This window comes from Schistocerca piceifrons, chromosome X (genome assembly GCF_021461385.2).
Source record: "Schistocerca piceifrons isolate TAMUIC-IGC-003096 chromosome X, iqSchPice1.1, whole genome shotgun sequence".
Lineage (NCBI taxonomy): Eukaryota > Metazoa > Arthropoda > Insecta > Orthoptera > Acrididae > Schistocerca > Schistocerca piceifrons.
This window is the reverse complement of record NC_060149.1, coordinates 446,852,179-446,876,703: the sequence shown is the minus strand read 5'-3', so window position 1 is coordinate 446,876,703 and position 24,525 is coordinate 446,852,179. Positions and strand designations below refer to the sequence as shown.

At 43.8% G+C, this 24,525-nt stretch overlaps 1 protein-coding gene across 1 annotated transcript in view; it reads right to left on the bottom strand.

Annotated features, from left to right (window-relative positions):
* Positions 1 to 24,525, bottom strand: part of LOC124721710 (cytochrome P450 4C1-like) — a 255,403-nt gene that overhangs the window by 191,328 nt on the left and 39,550 nt on the right. The gene's annotated exons all lie outside the window — the stretch shown is intronic.

The following is a 24,525-nucleotide window of genomic DNA, read 5'->3' as shown; positions in this document are numbered from 1 at the left end:
GTGTCTCTCTGCCATCTCGTCTTATCCCGACCATACTGTATTAGAGCTCTTCTTATTGCCGGCTTAGTGCACTCGAGCCACCATTGAAGCACGGAGGTATACGTTGGTAGACGGCGTTGACATGTGGCCCATACCTCCTCGACTCTCTGACAACATTCGGGGTCCGCCAAAAGGGACAATTGAGCTTCCATGTCCCGCGGCTTCTCCACACACTTTGCCTAGGGAGTGACATGGTACAAATGTAAGCCAGATGATCAGTAAATGCCGCAGGCCATCGTTCCGCGTCGACCACCTTATCCTGTAGGCCAACCGAAACATATATTCGATCGAGTCTGCTCGCCGAGTGGCTAGTAAAAAAAGTATATCCCTCACGGTTCCTATGAATCATGTCCCAGGTGTCGCTTAACTCCAGATCCCGGCATAGCAAATGCAATTCACGACAGGTATTGTAATGTGGTGTCTGGTCTTTTTGGGCTAAAACACAATTGAAGTCACCACCTATAATGAAATGATCGAATCTGCCGGTAAATAAGGGCACAATCTCTTCCGAATAATATCTCGCACGCGCCCGTCTGTTGTCTGTGCCGGAAGGGGCATAAACATTGAGAATGCGAATTCCATTAACAGTAATCGCCAGTCCTTGTGCCGAAGGTAGATAAGCCAGGTCTCGGACCGGAATCCTGTCCCGGACCAATATCGCCGTTCCACTGTCGTTGTTCGAGTGCGGCGAGCTGTAGGAGATGTATCCATGTGCTTCCTGGAACTCAGGAATGTAAATTTCTTGCACCACCAGTATATCCACATCCGACGCGTATATCATGTCCCTAAACAACTGCTGTTTCAAGGGCGATCTAATGGTATTTACATTCACTGTCCCTATTCTGTATGCCTGGGGTCGAGTAGCTGTCATCTCCACATGATGTTAAAATGACAAAGTTTCACCGTGTCGATAGTCCCTTTGCACATCCGCCGAGGGTCGCCCGAGGAACGTGTCCCTGTGGCATTAGGTTTCTTGAGATGTGGACGGATGCAAGGCCCCACCAATAGAATGGTCCGCATCGGTGATTTCGTCGTCCTGCTCATACCAGCTGATACTATTGGTGTGCTCCAAATTTCCCTGTGCGGCATTGATGTGTGACATCTGTTGTTCTTTCGCAGCTGTAGACTCCACCGCCGAAGGGGTAGCAGGCCCCTGAGCGGATGCGTCGTCTGAACGATATGACATCATTTCACTGTCCGAATTCATATGATCTGCGACATCCGAAGCTTGTGGTTCCATGTCAGACAGGTCCATAGTGTTAGACTCGTCTGGGCTCCCTAGAAGAGAAGGGAGTGTCTCCGCAGAGTTTAGTCGGCGCTTCTTGCGGCGCTTTGGCGAGCGTTGTTTGCGGGCCCTAACCTCGGCCTCTGGTGTTGGCGAATCTTGCGTCTCCTGCGTTCCCGCCGCCGCCACAATGCCCTGGGGCCGTTCCACTTCAGCTTCCATGCCTATTGTGATGCTCTCATCCTCTTTCTGCGCCACCTGTAGTGTCTGAGATTGGAGGTTGGTCGGAGCCATTCCTTCTTCAGTGGTGTCTGAAGGCGCCTCAATCAACTGCGGCGTCGGTTCGATGGTGCGCTCCGACCTCGGCGTCACCTACCCGCGAAGTGCCGTCACGTAAGTCATCGGCAGTGACGTTGGTGTAGTCGGATTCTGGAAGTCTCCGCTGGGGAGTTGCACGAGTCTCCTCTGCATACACGCTGATCGAGGATGTCCTTCACCACCACACCCGGAGCATGTCCGGGGCTGTCCATCATAGATGACAATAGCTCTACAGCCGCCGATGTTTATGTACGATGGCACATGTTTCTTAAGGGCAATTCGCACCTGTCGGACACCATTGAGCACAGGATACGTGCTAAAACTTGCCCAACGTTCGACCGTATGACTAATAACTCTGCCATATGGCTGGAGTGTTTCAGTGACCAATGATTCGGGTACCTCGAAAGGCAGCTCGAAGATACGAATCGTACGCACGCCCAGGCCCGAATGGGCGACTAAAACTTCGCGAATATGACCATCGGAGTGTCGGAACTGGAATCCTCGTTTGGCGGCTTCAATGATCCTATCACATGCTGCGTCGTCAATCATCTTTACGTAAAGAGTGCTGCTCACGATTGATAAATGAATTCCAATAATCTCCGTGTAATTAAGATGCACTTCGTCCCTCAAGAAACGTTCGATTTCGAAAGCCTTCGGTCTTGCATACTCGTTACAGAACGTGAACTGTATCGTGGTTTTTCGGAAATTGTGTGCCATTGCGTTCGATTCAAACAGTAACACACGCGAGTGACGACGGTGTAAACACCGCTTCTTCCGCGACCGTTCGCAGCCGAGACGTAAACAAGTCCGAGCTGCTCCGCGGCGAAAGGCGGACTGTCCCTTGACCAGCTGTGGCTGAGTAACTATTGGTAATTTGTAGGGGCGCTGATAACTGCACAGTTGAGTGCCCCCATAAACCAAATATCATCATCATCATCATCATAATTGCCCTTAAAAGGTTCAATATTACAAAATGGTATAGTATAGCAAGTGAGACTAGACAGTTAATTGAAACAACTGCAATTATACACAATATATTTTAACAGGGCAAGTGAAACTACAGTAAACGGAAGAAAGGAAAAAATCGGGCCCGTGAGTGAGAGGAATAGTTTACAAAGCGTTTTGCATCAGATTATTAGCAGTACCTGCAGTTAGAAGTTTTGAGTAGCGGAGCTGTATCTAATCATTCAGTTCTAACCTGGGTAAGTCGATACATGGATATATGTTTATTAATTGTCATTATTTCAGGGCAGTTTATCTTCCTTCTTTGATGGATGTTATGTAAGACTTCATGCTGTACCGTGCAAATGTGGCCTTCTTTAAGTAGATGGTCTGCAAAAGTAGAATATCCTTTTCTAAGTCTCCAACTTCTATGGTGTTCCTTCAAGCGTGTAGATATTGCCCTGTGAGACTGGCCAATATAGAATTTGCCTCAGTTACAAGTGATTTTGAGTACTCCACTCTTTTCCAAAGCTGAAGTGCTGTCTTTTCCACTGGGTAAAAAGTGTCCAATATTGTTGTGGGCATAAAATGATGTTTTAAAGGTCCTGAATTTAAGCTTGCTGGCCAAGAGAATTAGCATAGCTACAGCCTAGAGGTCGTTTCCAAAACTAATCTCAGACTTTTTCCTCCTTTCTTGCAGTCCTGCTAGGTTAGGTTACCATACGTCCACATTTTGCGTACATGTCCGCACTTTCGGCATTTAATGTAGCGCCCGCATATATTTATACTATTCATACTAAAGTCCCCAGTTGTTTGTTTTCATCTCGTATCGTTAACAATTTATCTACTGTTTATTTAGATTACTGCTTACAGTTGACCTCCTATGCTAGTAAAACGGATATTGTCGATTCAGTCTGCTGACAGTGAATATTTCGATTTTTTTAGCTTAGAGATATGTGATGTCTACATCTCTTGGCTATGGTAGTTCACCTTTCCTCCAGTTTTCACTTAACAGTTTATTTTTGTGCTATACACAAATTTTTAGCGAACTAGTGTATTCATCCAGCTGCTTCTTGTTTGTTTCATATGTAATACAATAGTTTCACACCAGAAAACTGAGCTAATCATATTTCATCCGCTAGCCCTGAAGGGACTAGTCCTGACCTCGATAGGAACATGACAGTCACTGTTTCACTGCAATCGTACTTTCTTATTCAAAACCAAAAAACATCCCAATGTAGTACAGATAACCTGGGCTACGCTACAGGTAAGAGGTATGGCAATCATACTTTTTATTTAAAACGAAGAAAAACATTCTAGCACCGCTATATACACTCCTGGAAATGGAAAAAAGAACACATTGACACCGGTGTGTCAGACCCACCATACTTGCTCCGGACACCGCGAGAGGGCTGTACAAGCAATGATCACACGCACGGCACAGCGGACACACCAGGAACCGCGGTGTTGGCCGTCGAATGGCGCTAGCTGCGCAACATTTGTGCACCGCCGCCGTCAGTGTCAGCCAGTTTGCCGTGGCATACGGAGCTCCATCGCAGTCTTTAACACTGGTAGCATGCCGCGACAGCGTGGACGTGAACCGTATGTGCAGTTGACGGACTTGGAGCGAGGGCGTATAGTGGGCATGCGGGAGGCCGGGTGGACGTACCGCCGAATTGCTCAACACGTGGGGCGTGAGGTCTCCACAGTACATCGATGTTGTCGCCAGTGGTCGGCGGAAGGTGCACGTGCCCGTCGACCTGGGACCGGACCGCAGCGACGCACGGATGCAGGCCAAGACCGTAGGATCCTACGCAGTGCCGTAGGGGACCGCACCGCCACTTCCCAGCAAATTAGGGACACTGTTGCTCCTGGGGTATCGGCGAGGACCATTCGCAACCGTCTCCATGAAGCTGGGCTACGGTCCCGCACACCGTTAGGCCGTCTTCCGCTCACGCCCCAACATCGTGCAGCCCGCCTCCAGTGGTGTCGCGACAGGCGTGAATGGAGGGACGAATGGAGACGTGTCGTCTTCAGCGATGAGAGTCGCTTCTGCCTTGGTGCCAATGATGGTCGTATGCGTGTTTGGCGCCGTGCAGGTGAGCGCCACAGTCAGGACTGCATACGACCGAGGCACACAGGGCCAACACCCGGCATCATTGTGTGGGGAGCGATCTCCTACACTGGCCGTACACCACTGGTGATCGTCGAGGGGACACTGAATAGTGCACGGTACATTCAAACCGTCAACGAACCCATCGTTCTACCATTCCTAGACCGGCAAGGGAACTTGCTGTTCCAACAGGACAATGCACGTCCGCATGTGTCCCGTGCCACCTAACGTGCTCTAGAAGGTGTAAGTCAACTACCCTGGCCAGCAAGATCTCCGGATCTGTCCCCCATTGAGCATGTTTGGGACTGGATGAAGCGTCGTCTCACGCGGTCTGCACGTCCAGCACGAACGCTGGTCCAACTGAGGCGCCAGGTGGAAATGGCATGGCAAGCCGTTCCACAGGACTACATCCAGCATCTCTACGATCGTCTCCATGGGAGAATAGCAGCCTGCATTGCTGCGAAAGGTGGATATACACTGTACTAGTGCCGACATTGTGCATGCTCTGTTGCCTGTGTCTATGTGCCTGTGGTTCTGTCAGTGTGATCATGTGATGTATCTGACCCCAGGAATGTGTCAATAAAGTTTCCCCTTCCTGGGACAATGAATTCACGGTGTTCTTATTTCAATTTCCAGGAGTGTAGATATGGGCAAATACAGTCCTAAAAGAGTTGAGATTTTGGAGTTTCAGACTATGGTAACCTTGTAGCTACACGTGTGGGAGAACGGTTGTGAAGTTGGAAAGTAGGAGAGAACTAAAAGTGTGAGAGGAAGTCCTGAATAATTCAGTCGATGAGAGCATTTTCAACGAAAAGCAACATTCAGGTTTAGATTCCCTGTCCGTGACACAATTTTAATCCGCCAAAAACTTTGTTGTGTACCTTCCACTGCAAACGAAAGATTCATTCTGAAAAAGTTATTTATGTAAAGTATCAGGAGTGTCCATGTAGTCGCTCCCCGACGAAAACGAATGAACTTGCAACGCTAATACTTTATTTAAGAACACATAAACGCTTTTGAAGAACATAACGTACGCGATGATATAGTCGAGACCAGAAATTTTTCTCTGACCTGGAGACGATGAGCTGCTCTTTCCATAATCGCCCCAAACGAGTTTACTACGGGCACTAAAAATACCTTGCTGTCGTCGCCCTCAAAACCTTATCATCATTATCCTAAACGGGTTGTGGAGAGTGTGGGGCGGCTGGTGGAATTATTATTTGTTTATATAAAATGTTGAATGTTTTTCCCGGACGATTAGCAACATATGTGGGGCGGCGGGTGGAATTATTATTATGCTGTTATATAATGTTTATTATATAAATGTAGAATTGTAACGTAGTAAAGAATGCATTTCCCGGCCGATGCACCATATGTGGGGCGGCTGGCGGAATTATTGCTGTTAAGATATGAAAATATAATGTAACTGCAGAAAAGATGCATTTCCCTGCCGTTTAACCATATGTGGGGCGGCGGGTGGAATTAATTGTTATATAAATTTTCCTATTATTTATGCTGTCTTTTGCCGTTCTCAACACTGGCTCTATAACTACAATATTGGCAACCAGAAAGTGATTAGCAAAACGTGAAGCCTGTAATTAGAATCCCTAGTGCCCACTTCATCTGAGAAATACACTTATAGCTACAGCTTATAGCTCTGAGGAATTAGGAGATTGTCTGGGATTCATAATCAAAAACGATCGTGAAAAAACGTTCGCTATATTCTGAAAGTCACAGATGGAAGAAAAAGAATCCACACAATCTGACTAACAGAGCAGTTCAGAGTCTAATGCGCTGATGCAACTATAACTATCCAAATTAAATGTTTAAGTGAATGCTCGCCATAATTTGATGATACTGTTCATCAAACGCCACACTAAATAATGGTAGAATGTTTATCCCGCGACGGCACGTGAAAATACGACATACGCAAACTGAAGATAGATCATTAAAGTCATCCCAGAATTAACACTTCGCTCAAAAATGATTTCATGGTTACGCGTAACCCGAGTAACTTAATACGGCATCCGAGGCTGTTTATAGCAATGATACCGACGCGACGCGACTCCCAACACAGATTGAGTGCTATTCAGCGTCTGGAGAGAACTGGGGCTTTGCTTCCTCGCGCAACGTTCTTATATATAAAGCCGCGGTGCGGACGGCTAAGGGAACGCCTGATCAAATCGGCTCTCCCAACTAGCCACTGGGCTAGTAATGCACCACTTTAAGTTATTGAATAAATCATCGCTTCCTTTGCTGATGGCCGATGAAGCTCTCAATTTAAATGTGCATTCAGCACACATGTAAGTAATCATAATAAAAGTCTGACGTGGCTAAGTCAATTATTTTGGGCGAGAGAATTAATTTAATTACACTACACGCAGTAGACGAGCTCTGAACTTGCCCTTTGGAGATACGCTATCGCTATAGTTTTATAGTTATTCAATTGAAACTTCTCACATCCTTATGATTATAGCTGATCTCCATTCTACTTAAATTTAAACATCCTAGCCTTATTTATTAGCCTACTTAATCTATCTTGCTTCCTTAATTTTTAAGACAAAAACCACAAAATATTGAATTTGAACTAAAATCTTAATTTGTGAGATCCAAAGTACTGTTTCTATTAAATTATTATGAAAAAGGAATCTAAATATAAATTTTTAAGTCTCTAGCTCTTTTCTGTTGCGCCAATGATTTTTACAGAAAAACGTCCAAATTTCAAAAATGGTTAAAGTTATTGAACTGACAGTCAACACATAATGATTTAGTATTACTCCTGACATGCCAGAAACGTTTCAGGTTATTTACTTGATTTTAAAAGTATTGCACAACATTTATGACGTCAGAGCTAGTTTCAGCGGACTAGGCTGGCACACAATGGAATGACTGATGAGAATTTTATACGGCGTGAGTAGGCTGCTTCCCTACAAGAGGACCTAAGAGACTGGCTCAAAATGAATAATGTTACCAGTATGACAGGTGCTCTCCCACCAACTGTTGAAGATAAACTTTTGAAAATCTCTGGTAGGAAGCCGCATTTTTCCAGTGGTTATTACCACGAGAGAGAAGTGGTTAATGAAAGTTATAAAAATTACGCTAAAACAGTCCTACCCTCATAAACATGTTTATTTATTTACTGGTGGCCGGATTCGAGCACTGTTCTGGTCATCATCAGACCGCTTACTCAGTGAAGATAATAGCATGAACGTACTTAGAGGAATGTAAACTAAAATGACAAAAAGAAAAATAGTACATCAAGAATACGAAGAAAGTCTGCTGAAGCTCGTGATCAGCTGACGCCACTCTAAGAGGCGTATAATCACAGCTGCATGACATGCAATTTACATCCACCATCTCCAGCATTACATAATTGTCAGCCAGCGGCCGTCAAACATGTTTAAAAAAAACTAAATACCATTATTTGTGTACAATACTTACTTTTAGACCATAGGTATATCTAAAATACGAATAAGCTTTATTAAAACATAATATAAAACTTAAAATTGAATAGAATGAAACAAAATAAGCTGTTAACGTATAAGAATACGTGTGGTGCCCTCCGTAGCGCTCTGTGTGTAACAACCATGAGGCAAATATGTTTTACAGGGACGCCACCAATAACCATGGTAACGTTCCGAAATTCGATCTTTTACCACTACACATCAAAGATACATCAGTAATGGGTTACAATCTTTGGCTCGCCAGTAATCAAGGTACCATAATCAAGACTGTTATGTTTCTACACTAATCAGAGAACAAAATAGTTATTATAGGTTGGAAATTATTTGTGTCACAATTATATTCAAAAGCAAAGTGGCCTTTAACCACTAAAAGGAGCTACAAGCAAACAATATTAAGATATAAAGCATTAGTGCCTTCTATAGGGACCAGTGCATAGCATATATCAGGTATAGCGGGCGAGATAGAGCTTTCATAAAGCTTATTTGTATTTTCGGTATACCCGTGGCCTGGACGAAAATATTGTACACTAATAATTGCATTTAGTCTTTATTTAACGTGTTTTACGGCCATTGGCTAACGATTATGTAATGCTGGAGACGGTTGGTGGAGCTTCCGCTATTTAAGCGATGTAAATTGCATGTCATGCAGCAGTGGCTACATGCCTCCTACCGTGGCGCCTGGTCCTCACCAGCTTCTGCAGACTCCCACAGATATCGCTTTCTTTTCTTTTACGTATTTGCTGATCTTCTATGTTTCTTTTTGTGCTTGTAGTTTACATTCCTCTAAGTACATTCACGTTGCTCTCTTCACGGAGTAAGCAGTCTGACGATGACCAGAATAGTGGTCGAAACCGGTCACCAGTAAATAAATAAACATCTTTATGAAGTTGGGGCTGTTTTATAATAATAAAAAAATTTTAAATTTGTTATAACCGCTGACGTTCCAACATAAACTAAGATTAAATGTTTCAAAAATGTTAATGAAAATGCCTAAATTCTACTCATGAGGCTGACTGCTTGAAGGCCGAAATGTTTAATTGCTTCGTGGCGCGGTTAGGAGCTCGGTCGGCAACCCTTGTGGAGTTGAGGTGACCACCAGGGGCAGAATTTGTGTTTGAAAGTGATTATCATTTCGGAAGCATTGAGCTAATGATAAGAAAATCAGAGAAATTAGAATGCATACGCAGCTTTACCGACAAGAGTTGGCTTGCGCTGTATAAATGTAGATACGGATGCAGCAGGAAGGACGCAGTGTGGCTAAAAGACCTTGACACCAGGCGAGAACACTGCAGTGGTGGCTAAACTAGCCGTAGCGCACCGACAGTATTGCGAGAAACTGAATATGACGACAGAGCGAACACGGATACTCCTCGAAGGCGGACGACAAGATAAAGAAGGAAGTTGGTGTCGCCACTACCGGTAGCAAAAGACGCGCTGTGCGAGACTCTTGCGCTGTGAGTCTTGCCTAGACTGCTATTGTTACAAAGAGCACGGCCCGTCCAGCGAAACTGTTTGCCGCAGTACCTGCAACGACCGACAAAAATTTCCGGACGAGTAGATGGACGCTGAAGACTCTTCGGTCGAGCAGATGGATTTCAATACAATTCTTTAAGACATAAAATGCTAAACGGTCCGAGCCTAGACCACCACTAGTCGTCCTGTCGCTGAATAACGACTACCGCAGATTCGACAGCTGCCCAAGCAGTGAACGACCGTAGTCTAAACCACGAGAGAAGCATCATAAGAGGCTAAAGGAAGGCGGCGAGTGAGGTAGCAGCACACCAGCTACGTTTTGCTGTCATCCTCCTAGTCCAGTCAATGTGATCTGAGCGGACTTTCAGGTCTTCCCCCGCAGTATAGAGTTGGATCACCCCAAACGAGAGCCAGTAACGCGCATCAGATCCCCGAAGACGCAGTGAGACATTACATTTCTTCTAGCTCCCGCCTCTGAAGCCATACGAACAGGAAAATCTTTCAGGTCATGTGAATGTTTACACCGCCTTAGAGGTGCCCGTTTTCCAGAAGTATCCACCGAGATTCAAATACCCCAACGGCGGTCATGAAGAGAGCTACCTTGGCTGTGAGAAGTTAAAAGTCACAAAGGCCCGATTGATCGCCAGCACAGTATGCCACACAAGCCGCATGCGCTCCGATCAGCTTCCGGGTGCGATGTCAGCTGTGGAGCCGGGGGATGACGTCAGCATCGCTGAAATGCCTGAACCAGACGCGACAGATACAGCTACAATTTCCGCTGGCATACCAGGCGCTATCAGAGACGATGCGTGTGTGTCAGAAAACGTGCCACACCTTGCGTCCCAGGGATGTAGCGTGATGAGCCTACCATGGGGAAGACACGGTGCCCACTGCCAGCCCAGGACGTACATCGAACCCAGGAGAATGCGAGCAACTCTTTATTTTCCACAATGAGTCACTAAAATGAGCACGGAAAAAATGGCGTTCGACTGAACTCTGTTGATTTTGTTGTGGTGACAACCTGATCTGTAGCGTAGACCGAGGTGTAGGTTAGGTTGAAAAGCGATAATCTGATTGTGAGTCGGCGAATCCCACGAACGTGTTTTCGAAAACTGTCTTAAGGGGCTCCGGAACGCCCTATACTTGCAATGTTAAAATAACGCTTATAAATTACATCTTTCCTCACAAAGTATTTGAGGTAGGAAGTTGAACTTTTTACAGATTATTTATTGGAATATGGGCTACAACTTAACACAGGGATTTTACAAAATTTTAGTTCGGTTATTAAAGATGATTTTTTTTCAATTGTAATGAAAATTCACAACATTTTTTGCAATTTTTTATTTATATATTCAAAAATATACAGTTTTTTGGAAAAAGGCTGTGTTAAATTATGCAGAAGGTACTGTGTAACATTTACTGAAAGTTTGAAACAAATATGTTTGGAAGACCCTTAGAAAACATGTAATTAGTATGAGATAATAAAAGTTTTGAGAATCGAGCGACAAAGATTGGATTAACTTTTTAGTGAATTCCAGGTCCTTAGGATGGATTATCTTCATCCTCTGCAAACTCCTCCTCCAGCTTCCTCTTGTTCCTCCTCCTGTTTACTCTTGCTTGTATTTCTAGACTCTTTACAGCCCTGTCTGCAGCCCGAAGGCGTTCCTTGTCTAAATCAAGCATCGCTCGTTGTTGTGTTCGTAGATTTTGCTACCATTTTCTTCAGTTGCAGTTACTGCAACACTGTTCCAAATGGTGGTCATGTATGAACACTTATCACATTTCAGTTGTATTTCACTAGCAAGTCCTACGTGCTTTATTATTGAGAGTTCCAGACCAACTTCACTACAATGAATACATCTTACACAGTTTGAAAAAATTCCTTTGAGAACCGACATATCAAATATTTCATTCACATCCGATTCGCCCATAAAACATTCATAGTTTTCACTCATTGAACCAAGCTTCTTCCGTGAAGTATTTTCTTTCCCACTTTGACTGCTATGGGCAGGTGTACTTGAGAGGTTAGGTTCACTCACTTGGTTATCGTCTTTATTGTTTACAGTAATAACACATACCTTTGGCTTTCCAACATTTCTCCTTTTCTTAAAAGCCTTCAGAGGATTTCTAATAACTTTACTTTTACTCATTATTATACTTCAACAAAACAGAGACTCAAGAAACAGAATTAATTACGAATATTTTCGAGATAACGACAGAGTAAATAAACATGAAACAATCGACTATCACACCAGCGATATATATTGAACCATCACAGGTTAGCCACAACACATACTTTATCTCACATCACTAAAATGTACCTGATGAACACGGACGTTAATAATAACACCATTTGAAAGCAGTTTAACAGCGCCACAGTGGGTCACGCCCATGTAGATCACATTCCAAAAAAAATTTAAAAATAGTTGTAGTCTTCGGAATTGAATAAATTATATATCTATTAAAAGGTAATAGTCTGCAGATTCAGAAAACGCAAAAAAGTAAAAATTGAACTTTTCATGATTTTGAGCCTTTCCGGAGCCCCTTAAGCAGCTAACTCGGCAGCCGACACGCAAACGAAATCTCTTAGACCTTATAGCTGCAAACAGACAGGACCCTATCTATGGCATCAGTATAGAGACGGGGATTAGTGATCATGATGTCATCATAGCGACTATGTTTACGAAAGCTAATAAACCAGTCAAGAAGGTTAGGAGAGTGTTTCTGCTGGAAAGAGCAGATGAGCAGTTGCTAGCATTTCACTTAGACAATGATTGCAATCATTTAATTCCAGTACGATGGACACAGAGGAATTAATGGTATCGGCTAAACAGACTGTAAATAGTGCGCAGGACAAGTATATGCCTGAGGTAGAGAAACAACTCAAAGACAGATAAGACACTAGGCCCTCATGGAATCCCAATTCGGTTTTTCAAAAAGTACTCTACGGCGTTGGCTCCTTACTTAGCCTGCATTTATCATGAATCTCTCTCCCAGCGCAAAGTCCCAAACGACCGGAAAAAACCGCAGGTGACTCCCTTGTGTAAGAAGGGTAAAAGAACGGAACCGCAAAATTACAGACCAACATCCTTAATATCGGTTTGCTGCAGCATTCTAGAACAGATTCTAAATTCGAATACACTAAATGTCCTAGAGACTGAAAAGCTTATGTCCACAAATCGGAATGATTTTAGAAAGCATCGCCCGTGCGAAACTTAGGTTGCCCTTTTCTCACTGTAGTATCGGCCGCCATCCGGTCGGCGCACTTTCAAACACGCTCGTCCCAATTACGCCGCCGTGTTTCCTACAGCAGCCACCGCGGTACGACGGCGCTGCCACGAATGATTACGTCGCTGCCGATGAGATGCAAGTATCCCCTCTCCGGAGCTCCAGCACGGGTGTACGTAAGTTGGAACATTGATGCACGGACCCCAATTTGAGTGTTTACCTATTCCATGACATTTACAGACTTTCATAGTAGCCAGTGCTCGACATCTTCTGATTAGACATTGTACTGAAAGGTTACAGATTTATAAATCTTTTGTATCTGTATATATTTCTAAATTCAGATCAACTGTTACCAACTAACGCTGCATCTAAAACAACAAAGTTATGTACTATTTTTACTATTTGATATTGGATGTAAAATAAATTAATATCTGAATTCTCTGTTCATGTTCCTCGCTCCTGTATCCACTAAAGAACCACACAGCGTGTAAGGAAGTTGTAACACTCACATGATATGCTGCGAACTATGTATGAAGGGCAAGAGGCAGATTCCCTATTCCTAGATTTCCGAAAAGCATTTGACACGATAACCCACTACAGACTGTTAACGAAGATACGAGCATACGGAATAGGTTTCCAGACATGTGAATGGGCCGAAGACTTCTTAAGAAACAGAACCCGGTATGTTGTCCTCGACTGCGAGTGATCATCATAGATAAGGGTGTCATCAGAAGCGCCCCATGGAAATGTGATAGGACCGCTATTGTTTTCTATATACACTATGTGGTCAAAAGTATCCGGACACCTGGCTGAAAATGACTTACAAGTTCGTGGCGCCCTCCATCGGTAATGCTGGAATTCAATATGGTGTTGGCCCACCGTTAGCCTTGATGACAGCTTCCACTCCAGCAGGCATACGTTCAATCAGGCGCTGAAAGGTTTCTTGGGGAATGGCGGCCCATTCTTCACGGCGTGCTGCACTGAAGAGAGGTATAGATGTCGGTCGGTGAGGTCTGGCACGAAGTCGGCGTTCCAAAACATCCCAAAGGTGTTCTATAGGATTCAGGTCAATACTCTGTGCAGGCCAGTCCATTACACGGGTGTTATTGTCGTTTAACCAATCCGCCACAGACTGTACGTTATGAACAGGCGCTCGATCGTGTTGAAGGATGCAATCGCCATCCCCGTATTGCTCTTCAACAGTGGGAAGCAAGAATGTGCTTAAAACATCAGTGTAGGCCTGTGTTGTGATAATGCCACGAAAAAGAACAACTGGTGCAAGCCCCCTCCATGAAAAGCACGACCACACCGTAACACCATCGCTTCCGAATTTTACTGTTGACGCTACATACGTTGGCAGAGGACGTTCGCCGGGCGTTCGCCATATGCACAACTTACTATCAGATCGCCACATTGTGTACCGTGATTCGTCACTCCACACAACGTTTTTCCACTGTTCAATCGTCCAATGTCTACGCTCCTTGCACCAAGCGGACGCCGATCGGCATTTATTGGCGTGATGTGTGGCTTATGAGTAGAGGCTCGACCATGAAATCCAAGTTTTCTCACCTCCCGCCTAACTGTCATAATGTTTGCAGTGGATCCTGATGCATTCTAGAATTGCTGTATGATGGTCTGGATAGATATCTGCCTATTACACAATACGACCCTCTTCAACTGTCGGCGGTCTCTGTCAGTCAACAGACGACGTGGGCCTGTACGCTTTGTGCTGTACGTGTCCCTTCACGTTTCCACTTCACTATCACATCGAAAACAGTGGACCAAGGGATGTTTCGGAGTGTGGAAATCCCGCGTACAGACGTTTGACACAAGTGGCACCCAATCACCTGGCCACGTTCAAAGTCCGTGAGTTCCGTGGAGCGCCCCATTCTGCTCTCTCACGATGTCTACCGACTACTGAGGCCGCTGATATGGAGTACCTGGCAGCAGGTGGCAGAACAATGCACCTAATATGAAAAACGTATATTTTTGGTGGTGTCGGGATACTTTTGATGACATAGTGTACCTAAGTAATTTGGGTGACAGGGTGGGGAACAATTTGCTGTTGTTTGTTGATAATGCTGTCGTGTACGAGGAGGTGTCGCCGACGAGTGACGCTACGATGATACTAGGTGACTTAGACATAATTTCTAGTGGTTTGATGAATGGGAGCTGCCTCTAGATGTGGAGAAATGTAAGTCAATGCGGATAAGTAGGAAAAACAAAAGCGTAATGTTCGGATACAGCATTATTAATGTTCTGCTTGACACGGTCACTTGTTTTAAATATCTGGACGTACCGTTGCAAAGCGATATGAAATGGAACGAGGCTGTCAGGACTGTGGTAGGGAAGGTGAATGGTCGACTCCGGTTTATTAGGAAAATTTTGGGAAAGTGTGGTTCATTTGTAAAGGAGACCGTATATAGGCGCTAGAGTGATCTATGCTTGAGTGCTGCTCGAGTGTTTGGCACTTGCACCAGGTGGATTAAAGGAAGACATCGAAGCAATACACAGGCGGTCTTCCAGATTTGTTACCGGCACACAAGTGTTATGGAAATGCTTCGGGAACTCAAATGCTTTCACACTATAAGCGTTCAAACGACCACTATGCATAATTGCGAGTGTAGATTTTGGACGAAATTTTTTTTCTAAAACTACGACTTCCTATACATCAAACGAAGCGTCATTTCATCCTCTGTCGATTCATACAAACTCCCTCGAGATAATTTAGAGAATCGGCATTAGAAGGTGACTACAGAGCAATCCTACTGGCGCCAATATACATTCATCGTAAGGATTACTAAGATAAGTATATAGATAGTCGTTTTTCCTTCGCTCAGTTTGCGAGTGCTACAGAAAAGGAAATGACTAGTAATAGTACAGGGTACCATCCTCCACGTACCGCACGGTGGCTTGCGGAGTATGTATGTTGATGTAGACATAGAAATGTGAATGACAAATAAGTTGTGGTAACAGACTAGTCTCTAGAGTAGCCTGATGTTTACGTTCTATCCATATCTAATCCACCGATTTTAGACAACACCATTTGTGTCTCACTGATTTTAACTGCACGTGCTCTCACTTGGCAGTCACTGATCTCTTAGTCCAGCTCTTCCGCGGCCAGACCGCCACTGCTTCAAGCCGCCCTGGTCCTCTTCCTGACCACATCGCTCGACCAGGTGCTAAAACTACCTTAGACGCTCTGCCAGACGACGAGGGCAGCTGGGGGACGATACTAAGCTGCCAGCTGGGAGGAATTGGTGACGTAGAAGGTGACAGTTATTTAACTTTATAGAAAAACGTAAATTAGTTACAAACGACGGCATGCACACACTTTATTCAGCATGTAAACGTCACTACAGTTATTCGGATTTAGTTTGTGACATGTTAGATATGCCAGACATCATTGATGATCATGTGGCGCAGACGATTTGCGAAATTCTGCATGACCCGCTGAAGTGTCGGAATATCGATGCTGTCTATGACCTTCTGAATGGCTGTTTTCAGCTCAGCAATGGTTTTGAGATTATTTCTGTACAACTTACCTTTAATGTAGCCTCACAAAAAAGAGTCGCATGTGTTTATATCCGGAGAATATGGCGGCCAATCGAGGCCTACGTCAGTGACCTCTGGGTACCACAGAGCCAGAATGCAGTCCCCAAGTGCTCCTCCAGGGCATCAAACACTCTCCTGCTTCGATGTGGTCGAGCTCCGTCTTACATGAACCACAACTTGTTGAAATTAGGGTCACTTTGGATAATGGGGGTGGAATCATCTTCCAAAAACTTCAAGTACCATTTTTTTTATTTTTAAATCTCATTTTGTTCGCTTTTGTTCGTTGCATGTGCTCGGGGCGGACGTCGTAAGACATCCGTTTAAGTTCGTTGTTAAGCGATTAACTCAGTTTTATTATTATTATTATTATTATTATTATTATTACAGAGGGCAGGTAACCCTCTGACCGAACACGCTGAGCTACCGTGCCGGCACCGGTCGGTAGTCACCGTGGCATCAATGAATATCACACCCATTATTCTGTGACTGAACATTGCACACCACACAGCCACCCGTTGAGAACGAAGAGACTTCTCTATCGTGAAATGTGGATTGATAGTCCCCCAAATGCACCAGTTTTGCATACACATCGAAATGAAAGTGGGCTTCGTGGAAAAACCAAACCATACAATGCGTACTAATTCCCATAATGACCCGCGGCCAACCGTGCAGTTTGAAAGTCCTAAGGCATACCGTTTAAAAGTTATGGCGATCTTATTTCATATAGTTCAATAATTGTCACCCTGTAAGTAGCAGCACGTCCACACCTTACGTAGTGCCTGACTGGCCAGTTACTGCTGTCAGCTTCATTGCCAGCACAATAGGAACGACAAAGACGAAAAGGGAACCAGTGACGGCAATCAAAAGAGAATCTAAGATCACTACCAAAGAGGACACCGAAGAAAGATTAAGGAAGGTTGTGAAGGAATTCGTCTGGGTCCTTACGACGGAACCGTCCCGTCATTTGCCTTTCGCGATTTCGGGAAAAGACGGAAAAGCTACATCTGGATGACGGGATGGGAATTTTGACCACCTTCTTCCTGAATGTGAGTCCATTGTCTTAAGTATTGAGCCACCAAGCTCACTAACAAGACGTGCAAGCTTAACATCTGGAGTGCTCGAACATCACACAGACCTGTAAAGAGTCTGACAGCAGTGGCGGCAACTGCTACAAGCACGATTATGTTTTCAGTATTTCTGTCATCGTCACGAGCTCGAAAACGTACAGTGACTACTTCGTCATGGACTTGTATATGGATTGCTCAACGACACGGCACTGATTGGATTGTTGTTTGCAAGGATCAGGATATTGCCTAAAATGCGGTAAATATAAAGATAACTTTCAGTCTTTGAGTGACAATAGGAACGCACGGAAAACATGGCTAATTTTAATCCAGTACCATGAATGACAGAATGACAGATACTACAGCGATGTTTGACGTACAGGGTGTTCGGAAATTCCAGTTCTAAGCTTCTACATAATATTTTGAATAGGAACCCATGTCCGGAAAATTACCGTTCCCGTTCTACGACGGTTTCAGTTCAGGTGCGTAGCGCGTCCACGTCTGCTGAGGGAGAGAGAAAGGTTTCAGAGTCGCTTGTCCTGGCATGCAACAAGGTACACAGGATGACGTGCGCTATGTCAGATCGTCAGCTGATGTTAACTTTTGCCTTGCTACGAGACTCCTGTGCAGACAGAGGAAGATCTGCTGGCACGAGTTCTGGCTGCTGCCCTAGAAATTGATGAGACACCACGTTGGATGGAAGTAAGTACCAGAACACGCTTCGCACGTACAGTTTCTGTAACATCGCTGTTAGTAGGACTCTAATAAGTACTGCGTCAACAACCGCAAGGACAATATCCTGACAAACACTTACAAAAGTTGAGTTCAGTCATTGTGAAGACCACGTAACAAAGGAGGACAGAAAAAGTGTCATTGAAATGCACTCTAATGATGGGTCTCCAATAATTTAACGAACAGGAGTAGACAAACGTCGTAGTTCCACTAGCTTCATGAGACGTGAATTTGAAAAATAAAACGTGTGCTTTTAATTCGTTGGGAATCCTCGAGTCGCATAGGCTGTAGGCTACTACGCTGCCCCTGCAAGAGAAATTCATGAGAAAGACTGAAATTAAAGAGAAAAAGAGAGCCAAAGAACAAATTAATCAAAACTAATAAATTAAAAGTTAATGCTCTTGAATACTGCATCAGCGAGCTGTACTGTTTAGCTGGTCCTCCACAAGGATAAAAGGAAAAGGAACCTATTCTTTCATCTATAAATGACAATTTGTATGTGAAACAAAAATTTGTAGGTCTTAGCAGATAGCTATGTCACCAGCTGTTCTTAGAACTCCGCGGTATATGTTGTATGTGCATTTTATAGGTGACGAAAGGAAGCACTCTTGCGTAGCACACCAGTGCAGCTATCGTGTCATTAATTTTAAGAGTGCTACGCTTACAGCAGTGTATAGTCCGCGACGTCTTTTTCCTTCGGCATTCTTGAAGAAGAAAAAGCAGGGGACAGAAGAAAACATCTCTGGTCTGCATGCAGAACGTCATGTGCAACTGTATAGACAAAGGACGAAAAAACCACCTTGCTTATCTGGTGTTGAGAACAAGACGAATGCGATCCGAGTCTTCGTGTTATTTATAGATCACGATTAAAGGTTTAGACTGATACATATGGCTTGCGAGCTTATGAGCGCTTGAATGTTTCTTATGGAATTGTGTTTTTAACTGGAAGATGCGTATGTGATCAGCCAGAACATTATGACCACCTACCTAATAGCTGGGATGTCCACCTTTGGCACAGATAAAAGCGGCGACGTGTCGTGGATGGAAGCAATGAGGCTTTTGAAAGCTATTCACTTCACTCTTGTTTCCCCCCGAGGCTAAATGAACCTCCCACCCTGTTCGCTCCGCCATTGAGAAATCGTTTGTAGAACATCAGATCGATTTCGGATTCGCCATCTTGCAGATGTACATGCTGTTGGCTCTTTGTTTGTCACACCATCAATGTAGATCAGTATAGTACTAACCTACATTGATGGTGTAACTAGATACTCCGCCTAATAACCTACAGGGCAGCGTTATCACGATTACCTAGAAGCGCTACAAGTACTGCTGCAAGAAATTTCTTACATCCTTCGAAGGCGCATCTGGTTCCAACTGAGTGGCTACTGGGGTCGTCAGTGTATTTCAACACAGTTGTGAGTAATCGTCTCGCAGAGAGGACACAGTTGGCTGACGTGCATAAAATATATAGCCATTGAGAACGCGATTTCGAAGTTGCTTCGAATTCTTCTTATGGCGTAGTAAGGAGGACACTGACCATGAAACACGTATTCAATTAGTATGTGATCTCACGTCAAGGGTTTTCGTTGTTATTGGTGTCATTGATGAAACATAGGATGTTCAGAACGTTTTCGATACTTTTAGTCAGTTCGTGTAAGTTGTAAAGTCTCTTTACACAGGTTTCTATCTCCTTACATTACCTCCATCAAAAAGTATATGGTTTTGTATTGAGTTCACTATCACTTCACTTTCTAGCACTATGCCCAAGTGATGATCTTTGCGTTCTGTGACAATTTGTTCTGATTAATTGTCAGCATCTTGTACAGTTCAAATTTTACAAGTGATGTTCTATCTCTGAATGTTTACCACCTACCGTTGACTGCCATGTTATTATAAAAAGAACTCTGGCACATGTAGACAAAACTTCTTAAAGGAAGCTGGTGTGAGTGTGGTGGTTTTTCTGAAACGAGCCTACTCTGCATTTTTACCAGATCTCTCTTCCAAGGTCACTCCCCTCCCCATCCCGTTCCCCGTCTCTGTCTCCCTTCCACTCTGGACCATTTGTCTTTTGAAGGGCAGTTATCCTACTGGTTGACGATAGAAGCCCACACTGCATGGTTGCCAGATCTCCCTCACCCTTATCTATGATTTATGGCCTTCCTCCTCCTTCCCCCACCCCTCTACCCTATTCAAAGGCAGTTACCCTATTGATTCCTTCTACGTCAAGATGTCTGACACTAAGATGTCACAATCCAAGGTGGCTAGCTCCATGAATTGTATTCAAAGGCAGTTACCCTATTGATTCCTTCTACGTCAAGATGTCACAATCCAAGGTGGCTAGCTCCATGAATTGTCAAACAGATCCGCCACTAAGACATAACTTCAATGAAAAAATGGCCACAAATCCAAGTGGCATAGCTTGTATGCTACACAGGCCATTTATTTAAAAATTTAGGAGCATTTATAATACATCACAAGTTTTAGGGGCATGTGTGTAGCAGTATTTAATTATTAGGACATCACAAACAGACTGCAGATCGCATGGTCTATTTATTTAAACGTTACGAACATTCGTTTTTATGCTGATGCTAGGTATCGCGGCGGCATCTTGTGAATGCCAAGTGTGGTCTAATGTGCACAGCCATCACTGATATCTCCTCTAGAAGTTTTTCGGCTCTGACCCTTTGCTTCCCAGATTGCTGCAGCCACTCCTAGCCCACATGTCTTCCAGCCCTGACATCTTGGGTCCCAGATGTCTAGAGAACCTCCAGCGGGCATATGATATAACCCCCTGCCTGTAAGACAACTGGAGTCACATGTGAACATATGCTTCCCATCCACTCTGCCCTCAGTAGCTACAAATAAGACAAAACTTCACAGGTGGAATTCACATCAATACTCATCTGAACTTTTACCATGAAATTTTCATGCAGTGGCACTAGCACTGGAGAAGGTCATGAAGGCCATTTATGCACGCCTCTTAATGCTGACAGTCCAAGTAAGAAACGAAAAATATTTAATGTGTATTTTTGTATGTGTGGTTACATATATGCAGGATCTACCGAATTTTTCCATTGTACAAATGAGAACAACAACATATACACCATGCCATCCTTGCTCAAGGGTGGTGATGCCCTAGCCTTGGTAATGGAAATGATAGTGGCTCCAGAGGTAGTAACTCCATGCTGTTGGTCGGACTGATGCCATGGCAGGATGGATGTGGAGTCCTAAATCATTGATAAGAGTAGGGGAGATCTGGTAACTATGCAGAGTGGCCCAATATACTCAACCAATAGAATAACTGCCCTTTAATAGAAGGCGTGGTCTATAGGGGGAGGGGGATGGGAAGAGGATAGGGATGGGGAGGGAGTGTAGGAGAGGGGTAACCTTGGGGGGGGGGGGGGGGGGGGAGATCTGGCAGCAATGCTGAGTGGGTTAAAGTTGACAAAACCATCATATTTGGCACCATCGACAACAATAATGATAGGAAGTCACAAAAGGCCTTAACAGGGAGAATGGGCTATTGTTTGAATTTGCCTGTCTTCTCTTCGTTCGCTAGATCTAGAAGACAGGTTGATGCCGTGTTTCTCAGGCTTCACAAAGCTTTCCATAGAGTTTAGTTCAGTCAGCTAATTCACGAAAGACGAGCATATGAAATACCTGGACAGATATGTGATTGGACTCAATACTTCCTTGCGATCAGAACTACGTAAGTCGTTCTTGCCTGGAAGACATCGTCACAAAGAGAAGTGTTCAAAAAATCTGAGGTCATCAAAATGGTTTAAATGGCTCTGAGCACTATGGGACTTAACAGCTGAGGTCATCAGTCCCCTAGAACTTACAACTACTTAAGCCTAACTAACCTAAGGACATCATACACATCCATGGCCGAGGCAGGATTCGAACCTGCGACCGTAGCGGTCGCGCGGTTGCAGGCTGAAGCGCCTAGAACCGCTCGGCCACAACGGCTGGCAGAGAAGTGTTCGGCGAACGTCGAGGAAGTAGTTAGGATCATAACTGTTAGGTAAAGGATATCAGTGGAAACTGTAGTACCGATAAGCTAACAAGAAAGTTGTGCATCATTGAGAATCTTAATCTCAGAAGTTCAGAGTCGATCTTTACCTACTACTGGAAATCTTCGAGTAGATGAAATTTTTAAGTTTCTAGTGGAAACAGAACAGCTGTAGGCTTATGATTACATACCTGAGTGCTCGGATGAACTGATAAAGTATCTGTAAACTTTTCCTACGAATATGTGCAAGAAATTAACCAGGAAAGCATATATGCCATAGAATTCAAATGTGCCCTAATTTCCTCTCCATAACAGGCTATGCTGCCGCTGTGACAGTGTGGAGAACACAATAGATAGCGAAATTTGCCAGAGTTTGTGATGAACTAAGGCCTCAATACTCTTTGTATACCGAGTACTGAATGAGGAGGCTGAGTGCAAGGTGAACTTCGGCTGCTTGTAGCGATGAGTAGCAGATGAAGAAGATACGAAACATATATGTCACGCACCACAGATTTGTGTACGGTCGCAGGTTCGAATCCTGTCTCGGGCATGGATGTTTGTGATGTCCTTAGGTTAGTTAGGTTTAACTAGTTCTAAGTTCTAGGGGACTAATGACCTCAGAAGTTGAGTCCCATAGTGCTCAGAGCCATTTGAACAGATTTGTGTAATGCACAAAATTGCTCCCCTCTTCACACACACTATTTTTAGTTACGTACGCTGCCTTGTAACCTTGGCGTGTCTATTGACCGCCAAGCATGTCACAGGTATAATTAGTTACGCAACGTTTTCTGCGTTCACATGACTCTTAGTTTTTCAGAGATGTACACGTTCAACGGATGCGCTTGCTAGGCTATGAAAGTACAAATACAATGTGAACTCCGATCACTGGCTGCATAATTTATCTTTCCCACACGGACACACACACACACACACACACACACACACACACACACACACGCACACGCACACATAATCATATCTGAAAAAGTATCTGTAGCGACAAGACTGAAAATTTATTAGTAGACAGCATTCTCCTAACGGACTGTAAATGTAGACACTGGCGGGAAGAATTTTATTACGTTGCAGTTTTGCTCTTTAGCTTTTACGTATACACACAGATATATATTCATGTCACTGGGACTATACGGAAAACAAGGAACGAATTCGGAAACGTGGAAGTTCACGAAGAAAAGTATGAAGTCTGGCCACCTTGGTGTATTTGTAGTATATTTCTCTATTTTATTAAAAGTGGGACGTAAATTTCAGTAATTTATTTCAAAGTCAACTATCTGACATGAATTTCAGCTTCTACGCTTTCTGAAGTAACATCTGTGACTTGTTGTATATTATAAACCGTATGGTTGTTATAGCATGAAGTTACTTTTTTTGTATCTTTCACGCTGCACAACGTCAGATTAGATACGGCTGCGATGCTATAGTCTCTTGTCAGAGCGTTTTGCTTTTGTTGTTTAGCTGCTAGACTCGATAACGGCGCTGCGTTTCCCTGAAACCCTAACGCACAGGCACATTAATATTGTGCGCGTAAAAAGTAATCCACATCTCTTAAATTTCCGCAAACAAAAGTTTATATTGCTGTATTCCTTTTGTCTTTCAGGCTGTATGTGCCGAAATTGCGACAAGACGGCTTTTCTACGCAGAAGCTAAAAAACAAAACTGAACCTTAACAAAATTCTTCTCACCAATGTCTACAATTACAGTCGATTAGGAGAATGCTCGTCTACTAATAAATCTTCAGTCTTATCGGTACAGACATTTTTTCGTATGTGATTGTATTAAAGAAGAGAGACAGAGAGAGACACACAGAGATAAAGAGAGAGAGGGGGGTGGGATGGAGAGAGACAGAGACAGAGAGAGAGAGAGAGAGAGAGAGAGAGAGAGAAAGAAAGAGAGATCAGTTTCGACAATCCATATTTTCTTATTTCTGTCTCATTCTAGATAAAATGGAAGTACCTGCTGTGAAACTGAACTGCTTATAGCGAAAATTTAACTTCCAGTATCAATGAAGGAAAAAGAAACGAACTTTACACTATAACAACGACAGAAATATGTGAAGTGTCCTAACGTATGGATGCGCAACCTGGAAGTTAGCAAAGCAGGAGAAAGCTCACCTAGAAGCTGCGGAAATGTGGTTCTGGAGGAGGTTTATTTATTTATTTATTCGTCATAATAACAGCCAAGTATCTGAAAAGCTAAAATAGACCATACAATCACATCTTCTTCGATATTAATAAATTCATATATTAACTATTTATTTTTAATATTTAATTTCTTTCAAATACTACAACTACTTCTACTAACACAAAGCTACAATAAAACCCTTAACCAGTCACCCAACTACT